Raw genomic sequence first — 6837 nt, forward strand, 5'->3', positions numbered from 1 at the left:
GGGCTGAAGGCAGGCTTCCTGCCATCAACATTGCTTGAAATGCCTCCATGATCTGAATAAAGAAAAAGTATAATTGCTTGTGGTGAAATGAAGCAGTATTCATGTTAAGTAGCAATGGTTATTTTTATTGGTAGTAACTGAACAGTGTTTTGCAATTTGTGAAACAATGTGTTGTGTTTTGTAAAAAGATGTCATGAAATGGTGGGTCCTTGGAAACCTTCTTTCTGTTCAGCTCCACCTCTGTTCTTTCAACTCCCCTCATGCTCAAAAAACATGAAGATCAGAAGCTTTCAGGTAGAGGGTGGTATTTTGGTAAAAAAAGAAATAAGAGATGCTACCTTGCTTCTGCTTCTGGGCTCCTATTTCATTCTCTTCCAAGCTCTGGTGCTGGGAAGCCTGGAATATGACAAACTGTGTCACACATCAGATCCCCGTTTTCCTTGGGGAGTTTCTGGCACAAGAAGCATATGGTAAAGCATAACTGAGCAAGTTGAAACAGACATACCTACTTGGTTCATGTAAATAAGAATTAGGGCCCCAGAATGTGTATGCCTCAAACTAGAGGAGAAAGGAGATTCCCCCAAGAATTCAAAAACAAGTTGGAAGAATAACCGGAAACAGCCAAGTGAGGCAACCATGGGGACCCAAGCAGTTGAGGTCTTAGTATGCCTGGAGGTGACTCTCAGTTATTCATGAATCTTGCTATTGCACAAACCCTATACAGAAGCTGCTGCTTCCCTTCGCACCCGAGAAGTGGTAAGTAGAGCAAGTTGAAGTGGAACAGACTGGGTCATCTGGGTAATAGACTTCTCAGTGTTGGTTCTGGGTCTATTACAGTCTTGGAGCAAGTTGTATACTTCCTTGGTGGGGTAAAGAACAAAGGAGAACTTTTGAGCCTCTTTTCCTCTGAACTCATATTTTGATAGGCAAACCAGAAATCCAATCAGTCTTCAGAAATTGCTTTCTGGTCATTAATACCACTTCCCTATCTGCACAGTTTAGTTACTCCTTTCTTTACCCAACTAAACCATCCAGCTAATCCAGGATTCTCTCCTTTTTTAGTTTAGTTACTAATCATTTTATGAAAATAATGTACTTATAAGTATTTTCTTAAGGTTTGTGAAGAGTATTTGCATTGTGTCTTCATTTTAATGTATTTGCAATCACTCCGCTCCAGGAAGAACGGAATTGCTGTCTTGTGAGCATGAAGTGAACGGGCTGTTTTGCTCCAGCCACTTTTCTTGTACAACCATGTGGATGGACAAGATGTCCTCAGGTCTTTTCCATCTTCAGTTTCTATGACTGTGGAATAAATGTTCAGATAGAAACTTCACTTTCCGATGTACTGCTGCCATTGTCTTTGGGGATTCAAATGTTGACATGATACTGGCTCCTTCCTAACAGTAGACCTACTGATGCACGATGATTTATGCTTGTTTCCTTGGTACAGAAGTCACACGAGATATGCTGAAAAAATCAGAGCCCAGGCATCATGAAGAACTGAAATGGCTTCATCTGAGACATTCTAGAAAAAACCACAATCCTTAGAAGTCTCCAAAACTCTGCCCTGATCACGTTCAATAGTAATTCAACAAGCATTTGCTAAACAGCTTCCATTTACATGCCAAGTGCTGGAGACACAATAGTGAACAAGATGGGTATGGTCTCTAATTCTAATTTCAGAGACCCTCTCACAATCTGATCTTTCCACAATCTATAAACTGGCAATACTATAATTGCTAACATTTATTGAGCACTTATTGTAAACCATGATCTCATTTAATTTTCTTAACCACTCCATATATATCTGGACTATGATGTAGTCCAGAGCAGGTAAACAAGACCTCTAGCTTACAGATGAAAAAAACCAAGGGTTGGAGAAATTACATAACTTGCCCATCATCACAGAGTTAGGAATAGCAGTAGCAGAGTCATACAACCATACAATACTGTTAGGATTCTGATCACTGCCTTACAACTTCCTCTTCCTCCTTTAATCACCCTTTAGTTTTTCTGCCTTCTTGCCTCCTACCCATGTCTCAGCTTGGCTCCCAGCTCCACAGAACAGAGAGGGAAGCTGACATTATAAGTGCACCAGTTAACTCAACACTGTCTTGCTAAAAATAGTATTTCAGCATCTTTCTTTCTGTTTTCTAGCTTGACCAAGAATTGGTGCAAACACAGTTACAAATCACTCAGCAACCCTGCAATCTCAAGCATCTTGGCAGTTTTTGACAATCCAGGCAGCTTTAGCTGCTGGAAAATTTGCCTTAGTGAAACTGCTAGTCTGACGCATTCTTTACACACATTCTTTTGGAATAGAATCAAGTCAAGTCTCATGAAAATATAAGCCCATTATAATCTAACTCAACTACCAACTTTTACCTAAGGATATTTTTCATCATTCATTCATTTTTTTGGAAATCTATTTGTACCTAGGCACTGGGCTAGCTGCTGGAAATAGAAAGATTCTGATCCCATGGAACTCAGTTGAGTTGGGGGACACAAACTGGCAACACAGTGTGGTGTGTACTCTGATAAGGAAACACACATCAGGTGCTATGAGAGCAAAGAAGACTGTGTGTGTGTGTGTGTGTGTGTGTGTGTGTGTGTGTGTGTGTGTGTGTGTGTGTGTGTTGAAAAGATTGGGTGGAAGATATCAGACAACTCAAGCAAAAGAAATAGGATGTGCAAAAATTCCAGATTTGGAAAACCATGGCAATCAAGAAGCTGGGATCTTCAAATAGTTCAATATGAAACATAAAGCTTAAGGTGTATGACAAGTTATAAGAACTGGCAAGAGAAAAGCAGAAGCAAGATCACTACACTAAATTGAATTTGTATCCTGAAGACTACAGGAACCATCAAAGGATTTTAAACTTAAGAGATATATTAAAGATCAGAATCCTCATCACTAGATGGAGCTGGCTGTCACACACATTTTGTTTGTTTTAGGGCAGTGAGGAGGTAAATTTTTTATGTTTTGGAATGAGTTGGTTATGACATCATTCAACTTGGACAAGCAGACTAGAGATAGGCAGACATGGATAAACACATGTGATCTAGGTTTCAGGAAGGACATCAATCTTTTTTTTTTCCTAGAATAAGGAAGAAAACGTAGGTGGTAAGAAAAAAATGACCTATCAATTTATTTGCATCAATAATAAAAATATTTTATTGAACATTTACTAGGTGCCAGGCACTGTGCTGAATGCCTTGTATATATTGATTCATGTCATCCTCAATACAACCCTATGATGTAGTTATAGTTCATAGATGAAAAAACCAAAGCACAGATAGATGAAGTAACTTGAGAGCCATACCTGGGCAAGTCTGACTTCTAGAATCACAAGCACTCACAAATGCATAATAAGATTAAGAGCAGGGAGAAAGCTAAAGACCCCTTTGGTTCCATTCTACTCTACAACAAAGTGCTAAAGGAACTTGCAATAAACTCAGAAACAAAATGCAGTCCTAATCCAGGACCTGGCAAAGAGAACCTACTTAGATCAGAACTATTCAGGATAAATATACTAGGTTTATATAAGTCTTCTGAAAGACTTCAAAATGACTCAGACAAGATTTTCACTTACTATCTACCGGATGACCAGTACTCTATCAGTATAGGTCTCCATTTTGGGTTTAAAAAAAAAAAAACAGTGGAGGTCTGATAGCAGCATTTCAATTCTGTGGCTAAACTGAGTGACCTTAGAGCCTATTTCCTCATCTCTAAAATAACGACAAGGTCTGAACTCCCTTTCAGCTCCCACATCCTACCTTTCAAATTATCCCACTCCATAGATTTTAGTAACTTGAAATCCTCAGAGCATATCATTATTATATTAATATGAATACATCTTCCCTCAAAAAATAAAAATAAAAAAAGGTTAGCCTACCTTCTGTAAGAGGTAGCCTCAACTATCAGGGGTGCATATACAGAAGTGTTAGTTTTAGAATTCATAATAATTCCTTTTATCACCACCAAAGAAATTAAAAATGCAGTCATATATTTTAGGATAATCCATATTTGAAGAGTTACTTCAAAATATGAAGAAAGGTTATTGCCACTGAGGGAGTGGGAAAAAAGAGGAGTAATAAGGTTTGAAATCACACATTGGCCCAATAAAGTTGATTTCTGAAGATCTGGCAGAAGCATGGAGTTAAATTAACTTAATCATGAAAACCTTTCCTGAGTACTGTGTGCCTCTGCTAGACGCTGGGGACCCGACTGTTAAGACAGTGTCCTTTTCATGTCCTAATTCTAGTAATTGTGAAGTATGCTGTAAATAAAACTTTAATACTAACGTTAGGAAGAGATCAAACTTGGACACAAATTCCCAGAAGGTAAAGCTCAATTTTTCCTTGTGATGGGACAATTTTTAAGTATTTCCAAACTGCATGATCGGGACAATTTTTAAGTATTTCCATGCCAGGGATTTCCTATTGTGCAAACCCAATCCAACACTCACACAACCAATCAATTTTCTACTTAATCTAAGTGTAGCTGTTTTAATATCAGGTGAGTCAAGTAGACTTTTGTATTAACTAATCAAAACTTTTCTGCAGACTTGGGCCTGACAGTCCTTATTAAAAACCTTAAAGAACAAAATTTAAAGGCATTTCACACCAGCAAATGACAATGGAAAAACAGATGAGAACCCCATATGCTTCCTGCAAGAATAAGCATCACCATCCCAGTAGGTCTAGAAGACTGAAGATCATCTACTGTCCAGAATCTTCACAATATCAAATCACATTCATTACACTAGAGGTGTGCATATTATATTATGTGCACAGAACTCTGACCCTTGAAGAACAAGGATGCCCATGCATCTAGACAGAGAAAAAGCAAAAGCAAAGAATCACAATGAAAATTCATGTAAGAAACCAATAGCTAGCAGCAACAGCACAATACCTTTGAAAAAGATCCCTATGGTAAGAAGATAAAAGCCAAATCATGTAGTTAAGACATGTGCCTTAGAGTACACTTAATTTTGGTCAAAATTACTAACATATTTACAAAGTAACAGAAAAGCAGGCCAGGCACAGTGGTTCACACCTGTAATCCCAACACTTTGGGAGGCTGCAGCAGGAGGACTACTTGAGCCCAGGAGTTCAAGACTAACCTGGGCAAAAAACTTCAGAAATCTACTTTATTGGGCCAATGTGTGAATTCAAACCTTATTTACTCCTTTTTTTGTCCCTCAGTGGCAGTAACCTTTCCTCATATATTAAAGGAACTCTTCAAATTTAGATTATCCTAAAATATATGACTGTATTTTTCAATTTCTTTGGTGGTGATAAAAGGAATTGTTATGAATTTGCTACCAAAAAAAAAAAATTAGCCAGGCATGGTGATATATGCCCATAGTCCAAGCTACTAGAAAGGCTGAGGCAGGAGGATCACTTGAGCCCAGGAGTTCTAGGCTGCAGTGAGCCATGACTGTGTCACTGCACCCCAACCTGGGTGACAGAGACCTCAAAAAAAAAAAAAGCAAACAATAAAAATAGAGAACACAACATCAATTAGGGTACCTGATCCCAAACCAGGTGAAGTGAGAACCAATGGGAGGCCCAAACTTCTCCTGTACAATGACCACTCATGTGCCTAATCCTGAATTGTACCCCACATCTTTAAAATATATTTAAAAAAAATTTTTTTTGAAGAGACCATTGAAGTTCTGAAATATCTTTCAAAAATGAAGTCCTTTGTACTTCTACAATAATCTTTGAAATTATCATTTTTTAAAAAGAAATTAGCATTTATAGGCCTTATTTTTTTAAAAAATTACCTTGTAAAGTTCCTATGGATCAAAAGCTGTGATTACTTTTTTGGATTTGTGAAGTTTCAAAATTCTTTTAATAATCTGAAAAAAGCTATAAATAATCTACAAACAGCACACAAAATTTGGTATGCAATTTGGGAATAATCCTGAAACACATTCATAGACCTATCCTGTAAGAAGAAAAGCCTACAGCCAAAGAATCACCACCATTTTTGGTTATTATCTGAAAATGGCTTTAACAGCTCACCTTGTGTTGCCTCGACCTCAAGCTAGTCACAAATCAAAGGCTCCTTGCTATTCTCAACTAGAGGAACTTCCTCTAAATCCACCTTCCCATGGGACTAGTGGCTTTTTCCACAACATTCCACAGGTCTCGTGGTCCCTTGGTGTGCTGGGCAGCTGGCTTTCCCAGCCAATTGTCATAAACAGCTAATAGCCAAACCCAAACCACCCGCTGCCCAAGTAGTCTATATGCCTCTAACCAACAAAGTTATAGTCAAGCTTGCCCTACAAGTAGAGCAAGAAGCAAGAGGAAAGTGTCCTATTACTAAATGCAAATTCCCTGTGTCCAGGAGCAGGGTCTAAACTCACCATTATGGTTCTGTGTGTGTTGAGGATGAAGAGTATGTGTGCGTGTGTGTGTGTGTGTTGGGTAGGGGATCAAGCAACCCATGACCTCCCTTGGTGGCCTTCCAAGATTCTTCAATTAGCCTCATTTGTTAACCCATACCACATGATTTTGTGGAATTCACTGCAAGTCCTGCTGATTATAACTAGTTACTACAAAAGTACATGGAATTTGTCCTTACCAATCTTCTAGGACAGGTGGTGATCAAGAGGGATCCACTTTACAGAGATACAGAGAATGTCTTGTTACTATAGAATATAATGCAAGAACTCTCAACCTAAAGCACCAGGTGGCATTATATTCCCTGAAAAACAAATCACAATCTCTTACCCCCGGTAGCAAACTATGGGAAAGAATTGAGTAGTCAAATCATCTTTTAGGCAGAATTTCTCCTCAGAACAGACTCAATAAAACAACTGGGGA

Source organism: Carlito syrichta, unplaced genomic scaffold (genome assembly GCF_000164805.1).
Source record: "Carlito syrichta isolate Samal-C Ts95f unplaced genomic scaffold, Tarsius_syrichta-2.0.1 Scaffold288132, whole genome shotgun sequence".
Taxonomy (NCBI): domain Eukaryota; kingdom Metazoa; phylum Chordata; class Mammalia; order Primates; family Tarsiidae; genus Carlito; species Carlito syrichta.